Source organism: Siphateles boraxobius, unplaced genomic scaffold (genome assembly GCF_051911475.1).
Source record: "Siphateles boraxobius isolate OS27281-9 unplaced genomic scaffold, OSU_SipBor_1 163, whole genome shotgun sequence".
Taxonomy (NCBI): domain Eukaryota; kingdom Metazoa; phylum Chordata; class Actinopteri; order Cypriniformes; family Leuciscidae; genus Siphateles; species Siphateles boraxobius.
Window position 1 is genome coordinate 515001 of NW_027508770.1, and position 12500 is coordinate 527500.

The 12500-nt window shown below is 43.9% G+C and overlaps 1 protein-coding gene across 19 annotated transcripts in view; it reads right to left on the reverse strand.

Annotated features, from left to right (window-relative positions):
* Window positions 1–12500, reverse strand: part of caskb (calcium/calmodulin-dependent serine protein kinase b) — an 81648-nt gene that overhangs the window by 55127 nt on the left and 14021 nt on the right. The gene's annotated exons all lie outside the window — the stretch shown is intronic.

The following is a 12500-nucleotide window of genomic DNA, read 5'->3' on the forward strand; positions in this document are numbered from 1 at the left end:
CAGATATAATTACACACAAATATAAGAAATGTTTGGAAGGTAGTTTTCATAAACACTTGTCTTCATGACAATGTTTTTTTTTTACATTCAAAAGAACAGCATTTATTTGAAATGTAAATATTTTGTTATTATTAATGTTTTTTTATTTTATTTTTATTTAACAGACAGACATACAAACCAAAATAGTACAGTAGCGAACAATCTAGTAATTCCATAATTCATGACAAACTTAATCCAACATATGTCTGACACATTCTCCGTCCACTTTTGATTGACAGGATATAATTATAATCGTCCCTGATCATCAGCTGTGTTTAAACAATTGGCTGATAGTGGAAATCATGGCTCTGATTGGCCGATACCGATTATTGGCCCATTCATCAATGCAGGCCTATTATAAATACCTGTCACTTTTGATCATTAATGCATCCTTACTGAATAAAAGTATGAATTATTAATGTAAGATGGGTTATGAAGAGTTACGGCTCATCTGAACACGAATAGTCAGTTTTAGTAGCGTTTTCCCTGTTGTGTTCCTGATCTGCAACCGTTCCTGGTTCGTTTTCCTGGTTGGTAATTACTTCCTGTTTCTGTTGAGTTCATCATGACTGTGTTTGAAGCTTGAGTTTCCTCAGGTCTCGGATCAGTCTCAGTTATGTGCAGTACTTGTGCTCTCTGCCATCAGTGCTATTAGTTTAACTGTTAATAAAAGTGTTCCGTGTAATTCTCGTTGTGCGTGATATCACTCGTCACTAGGCATGTGCCGGTATCAAATTTTCATGCTGCGATTAATTGATTGAGCTTTTATCACGGTATACGGTATTATCACGATATTTTAATTGCACAAGAGAAACAGACGGATTGGGGGTATCTAAAAAAAACTTGCATCACAATGTGTAATTGTGATTGTCAAAACATTAATTTTATTTTTTAGTGACAACATGTTATAATGTTTACATGGTACAGTTACTGAGGCTACTGTTTGTATTATTGCTTAACACAATTTTCATGATTTCAATTAAATTCTTGGATTTAATTTCAATCTTGATTCAATATTGACTCATTTGGATAAATATTAGGTAGGCTACAGTAGATAGCCTGCATTTAAATGTTTCTCAAGAAAAAATATATCTCACATAATGCTGTAAACATACAGAGAGAAATTAAATATAATGCATACAATATAAATATAATAATAATATAAATATAAAAATGTAATATGCCGTAATTTTCATTATAATAACAATTATATAATGACAAGTAAACATATATTAAAATATGTAATATAGTGCACATATTTAGCAAAATACTCCTCTCTATAGCTATTTTCTTATAGTCAACTAACATTAAATGGCTTTCCTGAGGTAAATGTAACGTTCTGTGACATAATTGTTCTCCTGCAGTGTTATTGACCTCTTTCCGTGGTTGAAAAACACTGATTGATCAAAAGTACGTATACCTTTCGGTGGGTTGTACTGTATCTTTAATAAAAAGTAACAGATGATCGGTTTACTTGATCTGAGGCGCGCGATCTGTCACGTCACATTTACAAGCACCAAAACAGTATTTATTGTCTGAATTTCGTTATAAAACCTGAGAGCTGATATTTTTTTCATATCAAAAGTAACCTGCTCTGTCTAGTCTGTCGGTGTCAGTGTCCTCTTTGCTCCGCGATTTTTCTCTGCGTGAGAAAATGGATGTGTGGCGCGAGACCCTGTGAAAGTGTCAATTGCGTGAGTCTCAAGCTGAATGCGTGAGAGTTGGCAGCCATGCGGGGGATAAATAGTCGGCAGCGTTCCTCCTTCCGCCGTGCTTCTTCTCCATGTGAGGATTGTTTACATTAGACTAGAGTGCACACTGCATTCACACAGTGCTTATACATGTGATGTGGGGATTGTTTACATCAAAGTGCGCACGTGTTTTGCGCAGCATATACGCATTGTTTTTTTAAGCGGTTGATGGAAAATAAGCTGATGCGCGTTCTAAAAATCTAAATTCGGATCTATTATTTTTCACGGTATTTCGAAGTCCCCGCGATAACAATATCGTGCATATTCATTACCGCGATTTATCGCATTACCGAATACCGCCACATGTCTACTCGTCACACGTGTGAAGATCATGTGACCGAATCATCACTGCACACACTGATCCACGTCACGTCCACCATCAAACCTCTGTGGACACACACATCTGTGTTCATTTTCTGAATTCTGTGTTTTAAGATCTAATATTATCATATTTAATATTATGAAAAATAGTGGTAATCAAATTAATGCATAAAAGTTTTTAATTAATATTTTAAAATTTAATCAGAAGACATTTGAACAACTACTTTAATTTTTTGTCAAACAAAGTGCCGCACAACATAAAATTATGTCACAATTTCCTCAAGCAAACTAAACTTTTATCTTGGCGGTAAAGAGCTGTGTGTGTGTGTGTGTGTGTGTGTGTGTGTGTGTGTGTGTGTGTGTGTGTGTGTGTGTGTGTGTGTGTGTGTGTGTTTGAGTTTGTGTAAAAGAGCGAACTGAGACAGACTTCAGATTCACACAGCAGTCTGTAACATTCACACACACACACACACACACACACACACACACACACACACAGCTTGATAAGTGTGCAGCTCTGCGGATGATTTATTCATCCAAAATCTGCCAACTTCTGAGACATTCTGTTATACTGTAAGTTCCATTTTTATGACTGGATTGCGCCCGCGTTTCCACATCACGGAATTTATAGAGCCTTGATATATACATCTCACACACACACACACACACACACACACACACACACACACACACACACACACACACAAGGGTTATTCTGGGCAAACCACAACCACAGTATGCAAATTAAAGAACAGAGACACACTCACTCTCTCACACACACACACACACACACACACACACACACACTCACTCACTCTCACAGACACAACACACACACACACTCTCTCACACACACTCTCTCACACACACACCCACACACACACAAACACAAACACTCTCACTCACTCACACACACTCTCTCACACACACACCCACACACACACAAACACACACTCTCTCACTCACTCACACACACACACACACACACACACACTCACACACACTTTCACACTCACTGGACGTTTGACAACAGTGTGGTCACGTGATGAACTACGGAACTCAACATGTTATTCTGCTAAAACAGGAAGTGAATGTGTGAACGACACACTGAGATGAATCTCGTTACATTACTGAATCAGTGACGTGGGCTGGTCATGTGATCTACTGTCCGTTAGTATCAGCACTGAGATAACTTATTGATCCAGACGCCCTGACCCACGACCATCACTAGATGAACATGTGACCGGTGTCACTTACCCACAATTCCATAAATTACTTCTAATCTAATCTTTCAAATCACATTGTTATCAAAAAATTAAATTAATGAAGCGATCGTATTAGTAAAAAGATAATAAATAATTAAATATGTAAATAATAAGAAATAAATAAGCAAATAATTAGATAATAAAGTAAACAAAAAATTAATTAATAAAATAAATCAGTAAGTATATAATAAATAAATAAATGGTAAATACAGTAAAAAAATATATAGTAAATAGAAAATAAATACATACATGAATAAAAGTAATTATTTACCCTAACCCTAAGTAAATAATGAATGCTTAATAAGGTGGAGGAAAGGATGGAAGGATGGATGGAGGGATGGATGGAGGGATGGATGGATGATGGATGGAGGGATGGATGGAGGGATGGATGATGGATGGATGGATGATGGATGGAGGGATGAGGGATGATGGATGGAGGGATGGATGGAGGGATGAGGGATGGATGGAGGGATGGATGGATGGAGGGATGATGGATGGAGGGATGGATGATGTATGGATGGATGGAGGGATGGAGGGATGATGGATGGAGGGATGGTTGATGGAGGGATGGATGATGGATGGATGGATGATGGATGGAGGGATGGAGGGTTGGAGGGATGGATGGATGATGGATGGAGGGATGGATGGAGGGATGGATGGAGGGATGAGGGATGGATGGATGGATGATGGATGGAGGGATGGATGGAGGGATGGATGATGGAGGGATGGATGATGGATGGAGGGATGGATGGATGATGGATGGAGGGATGGATGGATGATGGATGGAGGGATGAGGGATGGATGGATGGAGGGTATGAGGGATGGATGGATGGATGATGGATGGAGGGATGGATGGAGGGATGGATGATGGAGGGATGGATGATGGATGGAGGGATGGATGGATGATGGATGGAGGGATGAGGGATGGATGGATGGAGGGATGAGGGATGGAGGGATGGATGGATGATGGATGGAGGGATGAGGGATGGATGGATGATGGATGGAGGGATGGATGGATGGATGATGGATGGAGGGATGGATGGATGGAGGGATGGATGGATGATGGATGGAGGGATGAGGGATGGAGGGATGAGGGATGGATGGATGGAGGGATGATGGATGGATGGAGGGATGGATGATGGATGGAGGGATAGATGGAGGGATGGATGGATGATGGATGGAGGGATGATGGATGGAGGGATGAGGGATGGATGGATGGAGGGATGGATGGAGGGATGGATGGATGATGGATGGAGGGATGAGGGATGGAGGGATGGAGGCAGGGTGGGAAATTAACTTTTTTGCCCACCAGCCACAGTGGCTAGTGGATGCCCAATTTTAACAGCCACTTTTTCTGGAATTCAAATTTATGAATGAGAACTGTGACTTTGATAACATTGACGTCCATTACAAATATGTCATTCGTTTTATCCATTTAACAATATGAGTTATGCTGCACTCAGGAGCCAATTTATGTTTTCCTCCGTGGATGCTCACGGGCTTTTAAAAAAAAAAAAGCACTATTAGCACAAACAGGGCTACCATAATATGTAAGCAACATGTATGTACATGTTTGTATTTTTGAGAGAATTTTATGCATGGTTATTTTACAGTTTATTTTTTAATATCAGTTAAGTCTGTATGACCATAAAGGATGGAGTATTTAAATGTATTTTGCTGCTATTTGAAAAAAATCCAGCAAAACGCACCCGCGCGTTTGTCGACCCCAGAGGGTTAACTCGATAATAAAGCCGTAAAGTAGGCTCTCTTTCAACTCAGGACAGCACCACTTCTCACAAATACAGATAGGATTGGAGATGAAAAGTTTAACTGACACGTAATCGAGCTCCGGAGCACCCACGGTATCGGCTCCTATCCTCGCCGCTGCTAAAACTATCGCTAAACTAAAAAAATGATAGCCATCTAGCCCATCACAAAACACAACTTCAAGTTAGTAATTTACTTACTTGCACATCCAAACGTAGTCCCGAAAAGGTCTGCCCTTTTTGCCGATCGCATGAACGTTTCTGAATAGAATTGGTCATATTCATTGACTCTATTTTAAGGTTAGTTGTTCCTCTAACAAACGAATTGTTTGCATTTTCGGACGACGCATAGGTTCGACAGTAAGCGAACTAAGCGAACCCTCGTTTTCCCTTCGTCATCAATGCGCCACTTGTTCGAAAAGTACCTTCACTTCTTATTTACTTCGCCCTCAACAGGTTGTACATTCATATACAGCTGACTCTGCGGCGGGCCTCTTAACACCGGGTATATTTTTTTAATTTTCCTTTCGTCTGTACCTCAGCTATATGCGTCACGGTCCGTTCAGCGCCGTGTCCATGCGCTGTGTCCGTAAAGCACAGTGCTGAAAACCAATCAAATTAGTTACTCGACAAAAGTGCATTATTTTTACTTAGCAACAGCATTCTTTGACAAAAGATGTCCAATCCGTTACAAGGAATGTTTTAAGTAGTAACCAATAAAAATATGTTTTACAATCTACCCGCCACTGTGGCTGGTATACAAGGCAAAGTACCAGCCATTGGCTGGTGGCGGGTGCTAATTTCCCACCCTGGAGGGATGGAGGGATGGATGGATGGATGATGGATAGAGGGATGGATGGATGATGGATGGAGGGATGGAGGGATGGATGGATGGATGGAGGGATGGATGGATGGATGGATGGAGGGATGGATGGGTAGATGGATGGATGGAGGGATATAGGGATGGAGGGATATAGGGATGGAGGGATGATGGATGGATGGATGGATGGATGGATGGATGGATGGATGGATGGATGGATGGAGGGATGGATGGAGGGATGAAGGGATGGATGGATGGAGGGATGATAGATGGATGGATGGGTAGATGGATGGATGGAGGGATATAAGGATGGAGGGATATAGGGATGGAGGGATATAGGGATGGAGGGATATAGGGATGGAGGGATATAGGGATGGAGGGATGATGGATGGATGGATGGATGGATGGATGGATGGAGGGATGGATGGATGGAGGGATGATAGATGGATGGATGGGTAGATGGATGGATGGAGGGATATAGGGATGGAGAGATATAGGGATGGAGGGAATAGAGGGAGGGATGGATGGAGGAAACACACACTCCTGCAGGAAACACATCGAGCACCTGCTGAATCCCTTTATAGATGTCAGTGGAAACACTTAGAGCGATGCTTCAGATTAACACAACAACATCTTCACAGGAGAGAGTGTGTGTGTGTCTGACCTCAAAACATCAGAACAGAGATGCTCAAACACATCTGAGTGTGAGGAAACACTCCATCAGCAGATTCCCAGTGAAACCAGGCGTCCCAGAATCCCTGAGCTGAGGAGCGAGACCGGTGCAATAGTAAATCCATTACATATGAGCACAAACTGAGGGATTTCAAAGATTTTCTAAAGTGATGTTAAGAAGTGTCACATGACTCAGTCTGGGTCTCTCTCGTTATTGTGCCCGTTATGTGCCAGTCACTCACACCGTTGCTAAAATGTGTTATTCTTCATATCACAGTCACAGACGACAGAACTTGCGTCTGCTGTCCTGCGGGAAAACATTAGCGTCACGTTTTAGACCGAACATATAATGGTGAGCGAGAGTGACGGGACGCATCGGTGAATGCTGAGATATTCTGATAAATAAAATTATCCTGTCAGAGGAATTGCAGGATAACTTTATTATTACAGCAGCTGCAATTACAGCTGGAGTCGGAGAGGGAATGATTCTAGGAATAACATTGAAAACTTCCCAGCGGATGAAACTCCAGGCCAATGCTGGATTGCTGGTTTCAACTTACAGTGGTTTATTTATGGACAACACAGTTCAGATCTGAAGTCACATGACCCACTAACCACTGAGCCATTACATCAGAATCCACAGATTCCAGACAATAATCATCTCACACACACATTACAAGAGAAAGTAAGACAAAAAAATCCAATCCAGTCAATCCAGACCTGCATGCTGTTGTTTCTGTCGCTCTCACATGTAAATCATCCAACATGGTAAAAAACAGTACAGCAGAATCTTGCCCCTTTTCAACATGGTCCGTTATAACATCATAACGAGCCGCTCAATCTGACACGATGAAATATGGATGAGCCAAAGCTAAGGTTTTTTTTTTTTGAGGTGTAGTATCAGCTTTCACATGTTGAATCATTAATAAGAGGCCTCAGTAATTACCGTGAGGAGCCAATCACACGCGAGCCTGTGAGGAGCCAATCACACGCGAGCCTGTGAGGAGCCAATCACACGCGAGCCTGTCAGGAGCCAATCACACGCGAGCCTGTGAGGAGCCAATCACACGTGAGCCTGTGAGGAGCCAATCACACATGAGCCTGTGCCAACTATGAAACACAGTTATTGAACTGAACTGAATTAATCTGAATAATGACACTATTATCTTTTTTAGGGATGGCTATTGATATAAATTTCACGATTCGATTCGATATAGATTCACAAGCTTGCGAATGCGATTCAATACTGCTACAAATAGACTGGATTTGATTATTTTGGATATATATCAGGTACAGTATAAGGGGCTCCGATTGATCGGGCGTTGATCGTTATCGGCCGATAATGCTTTATAAAGTTTGTTCTATATAAATAATTGTAATAGCTTTATATAACGTGTTCAGGTTCATATCATATATCTGTGTTCAGGTTTATATCATATCTGCGTTCATGTTCATGTCATATCTGTGTTCATTTCTGTGTTCAGATAACAATCGACCCTATAATCAGACACACACCACTGAGCAGAAACATGTTTCTATGATCTGATGATGAGTGTGTGTGTAATCACTTACTGTAAAGTTCAGAGGTCATGAAAACAGACTCTGTTCTGCGTCTTCTTATAATCAGATGAACACACACGAGACGCTGGGATGCAAATCTCATGAACTAATATCACTGGCCAAAGCACATATTTACTATATTAATAAACATACATTCTTAAAAATAAAGGTTTCAAAAGGGTAGAAGAACCATTTTTGCTTCCCTAAATAACCTTTCAGTGATCAGTTCTTAAAAGAACCATTTTAATACTTCCACTATTTATACTTCCACTAATATTATTTCCAATAATATTTCCACTAAGGAAGCTTTTTTTGCATTGGAGAGATTCACTGGATTTTAAAGGTTCTTCATGGAACCATCAATACAAATGAAGATCCTTTATTTGTAAGACTTACTATTTATTGAATATCAATAAATCTATTTATCAATTGAATATTGCTGCTGTTCTATAAAAGCAATAATCCACTTGAGTTCCAGTGAGCTGAACACAGTTCAGGTCCTCGACTTCACCTTCACTGTGGTAAAAACACTGTAACCCAACAGAGATTGCCCTGCACCAATCAGGCTTCAGGAAACCTCCAGGAGTCCATCACTTCCTGTCAAGAGAGCTCATTGATCACATAATCAGCTCTACGAGCAGCAGACACATCGATTCAGGCCTATACGACCATCAAGTCTGTTCAGTCCTGCACTGCATCATGGGACGAACACTGACGCCGGGTTCAGTCCTGCACTGCATCATGGGACGAACTGTGACGTTGGGTTCAGTCCTGCACTGCATCATGGGACGAACACTGACAGCGGGTTCAGTCCTGCACTGCATAATGGGACGAACACTGACGCCGGGTTCAGTCCTGCACTGCATCATGGGACGAACACTGACGCCGGGTTTAGTCCTGCACTGCATCATGGGACGAACACTGACGGCGGGTTTAGTCCTGCACTGCATCATGGGACGAACACTGACGGCGGGTTTAGTCCTGCACTGCATCATGGGACGAACACTGACGGCGGGTTCAGTCCTGCACTGCATCATGGGACGAACGGTGACGTTGGGTTCAGTCCTGCACTGCACCATGGGACGAACACTGACGGCGGGTTTAGTCCTGCACTGCATCATGGGACGAACACTGACGGCGGGTTTAGTCCTGCACTGCATCATGGGACGAACACTGACGCCGGGTTCAGTCCTGCACTGCATCATGGGACGAACGCTGACGCCGGGTTTAGTCCTGCACTGCATCATGGGACGAACACTGACGCCGGGTTTAGTCCTGCACTGCATCATGGGACGAACACTGACGGCGGGTTTAGTCCTGCACTGCATCATGGGACGAACACTGACGCCGGGTTCAGTCCTGCACTGCATCATGGGACGAACGGTGACGGCAGGTTCAGTCCTGCACTGCATCACGGGACGAACGCTGACGCCGGGTTTAGTCCTGCACTGCGTCATGGGACGAACACTGACGCCGGGTTTAGTCCTGCACTGCATCATGGGACGAACACTGACGGCGGGTTCAGTCCTGCACTGCATCATGGGACGAACGGTGACGTTGGGTTCAGTCCTGCACTGCACCATGGGACGAACACTGACGCAGGGTTCAGTCCTGCACTGCATCATGGGACGAACGGTGACGTTGGGTTCAGTCCTGCACTGCACCATGGGACGAACACTGACGCCGGGTTCAGTCCTGCACTGCATCATGGGACGAATGCTGACGCCGGGTTAAGTCCTGCACTGCATCATGGGACGAACGGTGACGTTGGGTTCAGTCCTGCACTGCACCATGGGACGAACACTGACGCCGGGTTCAGTCCTGCACTGCATCATGGGACGAATGCTGACGCCAGGTTTAGTCCTGCACTGCATCATGGGACGAACACTGACGCCGGGTTCAGTCCTGCACTGCATCATTGGACGAACGCTAACGCCGGGTTTAGTCCTGCACTGCATCATGGGACGAACACTGCCGCCGGGTTCAGTCCTGCACTGCATCATTGGACGAACGCTGACGCCGGGTTTAGTCCTGCATTGCATCATGGGACGAACACTGACGCCGGGTTCAGTCCTGCACTGCATCATGGGACGAACACTGACGCCGGGTTCAGTCCTGCACTGCATCATGGGACGAACGCTGACGCCGGGTTCAGTCCTGCACTGCATCATGGGACGAACACTGATGCCGGGATCAGTCCTGCACTGCATCATGGGACGAACACTGACGCCGGGTTTAGTCCTGCACTGCATCATGGGACGAACACTGACGCCGGGTTCAGTCCTGCACTGCATCATGGGACGAACACTGACGCCGGGTTTAGTCCTGCACTGCATCATGGGACGAACGCTGACGCCGGGTTTAGTCCTGCACTGCATCATGGGACGAACACTGACGGCGGGTTTAGTCCTGCACTGCATCATGGGACGAACACTGACGCCGGGTTCAGTCCTGCACTGCATCATGGGACGAACACTGATGCCGGGTTCAGTCCTGCACTGCATCATTGGACGAACACTGACGCCGGGTTTAGTCCTGCACTGCATCATGGGACGAACACTGACGCCGGGTTCAGTCCTGCACTGCATCATGGGACGAACACTGATGCCGGGTTCAGTCCTGCACTGCATCATGGGACGAACACTGATGCCGGGTTCAGTCCTGCACTGCATCACTGGACGAACACTGACGCCGGGATCAGTCCTGCACTGCATCATGGGACGAACACTGACGCCGGGTTTAGTCCTGCACTGCATCATGGGACGAACACTGACGCCGGGTTCAGTCCTGCACTGCATCATGGGACGAACACTGATGCCGGGTTCAGTCCTGCACTGCATCACTGGACGAACACTGACGCCGGGTTCAGTCCTGCACTGCATCATTGGACGAACGCTGACGCCGGGTTTAGTCCTGCACTGCATCATGGGACGAACACTGACGGCGGGTTATGTCCTGCACTGCATCATGGGACGAACACTGACGGCGGGTTATGTCCTGCACTGCATCATGGGACGACCGCTGACGCCAAACAACACGCCACTGACATCAATAATGTAAGTCACTGAGTTCCTGTGTTGTCGTGATTCATCTCCGTCTGCTTGTGATCATCTGAAATTCAGTTAATTAACTCAGACTCAGAGTGTGTGTGTGTGTGTGTGTGTGTGTCTGTGTGTGTGTGTGTGTGTGTGTGTGTGTGTGTGTGTGTGTGTGTGTGTGTGTGTGTGTGTGTGTGTACACATTTCATATGTATTTGTTTGAGCATTCAGCAGTATACATGCATGTTTGACTACCTATGTGTATGCAAGTGTTTCATATGTGGGTGAATGAAGTTTGATTTAAGCCCTAGACGGCGCCTCATATGAGGGAGAGAGAGCGCGCGAGAGAGAGAGAGAGGGGGACGAGCGAGATGTAGTGCTTGCGATACTGCGCTCTGCAATCAAATACCATTGTAAATGGCGCAGTAAAAAAAAAATAATAATAATTGTTTTTCAACATTCGAAAATCAATGTGTGGCAATTTCGCAAATGGGTGGCAAAAATATCGCGTTGATATTGTCATCCAGTCTCTTTGGTAGAGAGAGAGAGAGAGAGAGACGAGGAAAACAAACAAGCATGCAAATGAAAATTATTGCGGCCGGAAAAATTATCGAGCTCATTTTTTTTATCGTGCAATTAATTGATTTATTGATTATCGCGACAGGCCTAGTTGGAACAGCCCCTAAAGACCGTCTCTCTGCGTCTACTGGCCGGATGCAGGAACATTAAGGGAAGAGCTTTAGCCAGACGGGATTAAACTCCACTGGAGAAACAAGTCTGGTTTAAAGAGGAATAACGTACCGAGAACAAGCTACGTTTCTTTTACAGATTTGCGCAAAACTTTTGCGATATTTTCTAAATGTTGATTAAAAACTATTAACAGTTTTTATTAACCGATGTTATAATGCAACTAAAACGTATTTTTTTCCTCTCATCCCAACGGATATTGGTAGGTTTATCTCAGTTACCGCACTAGACATTATTATTAATGGAAGGAGCCGTGTGTGTGTGTGTGTTATCCAGCATCCATGGCAAGGAAAGCCTCTTACACTGTATGAGGAGTTTCTCAGTCAGATCTGCTTCAAGCTCTTCATAAATTGACATATCTTTGTTGTTTAGAATCCTGTATTAAAAGTAAAGTTTTGTCTTTTTTGAGTTTAAAGGGGTGGTATAATGCCCCTTTTCACAAGATGTAAAATAACTCTCTGTTGTCCCCAGAGTGTGTGTGTGAAGTTTTAGCTCAATATACCACACAGATCTTTTTTTTT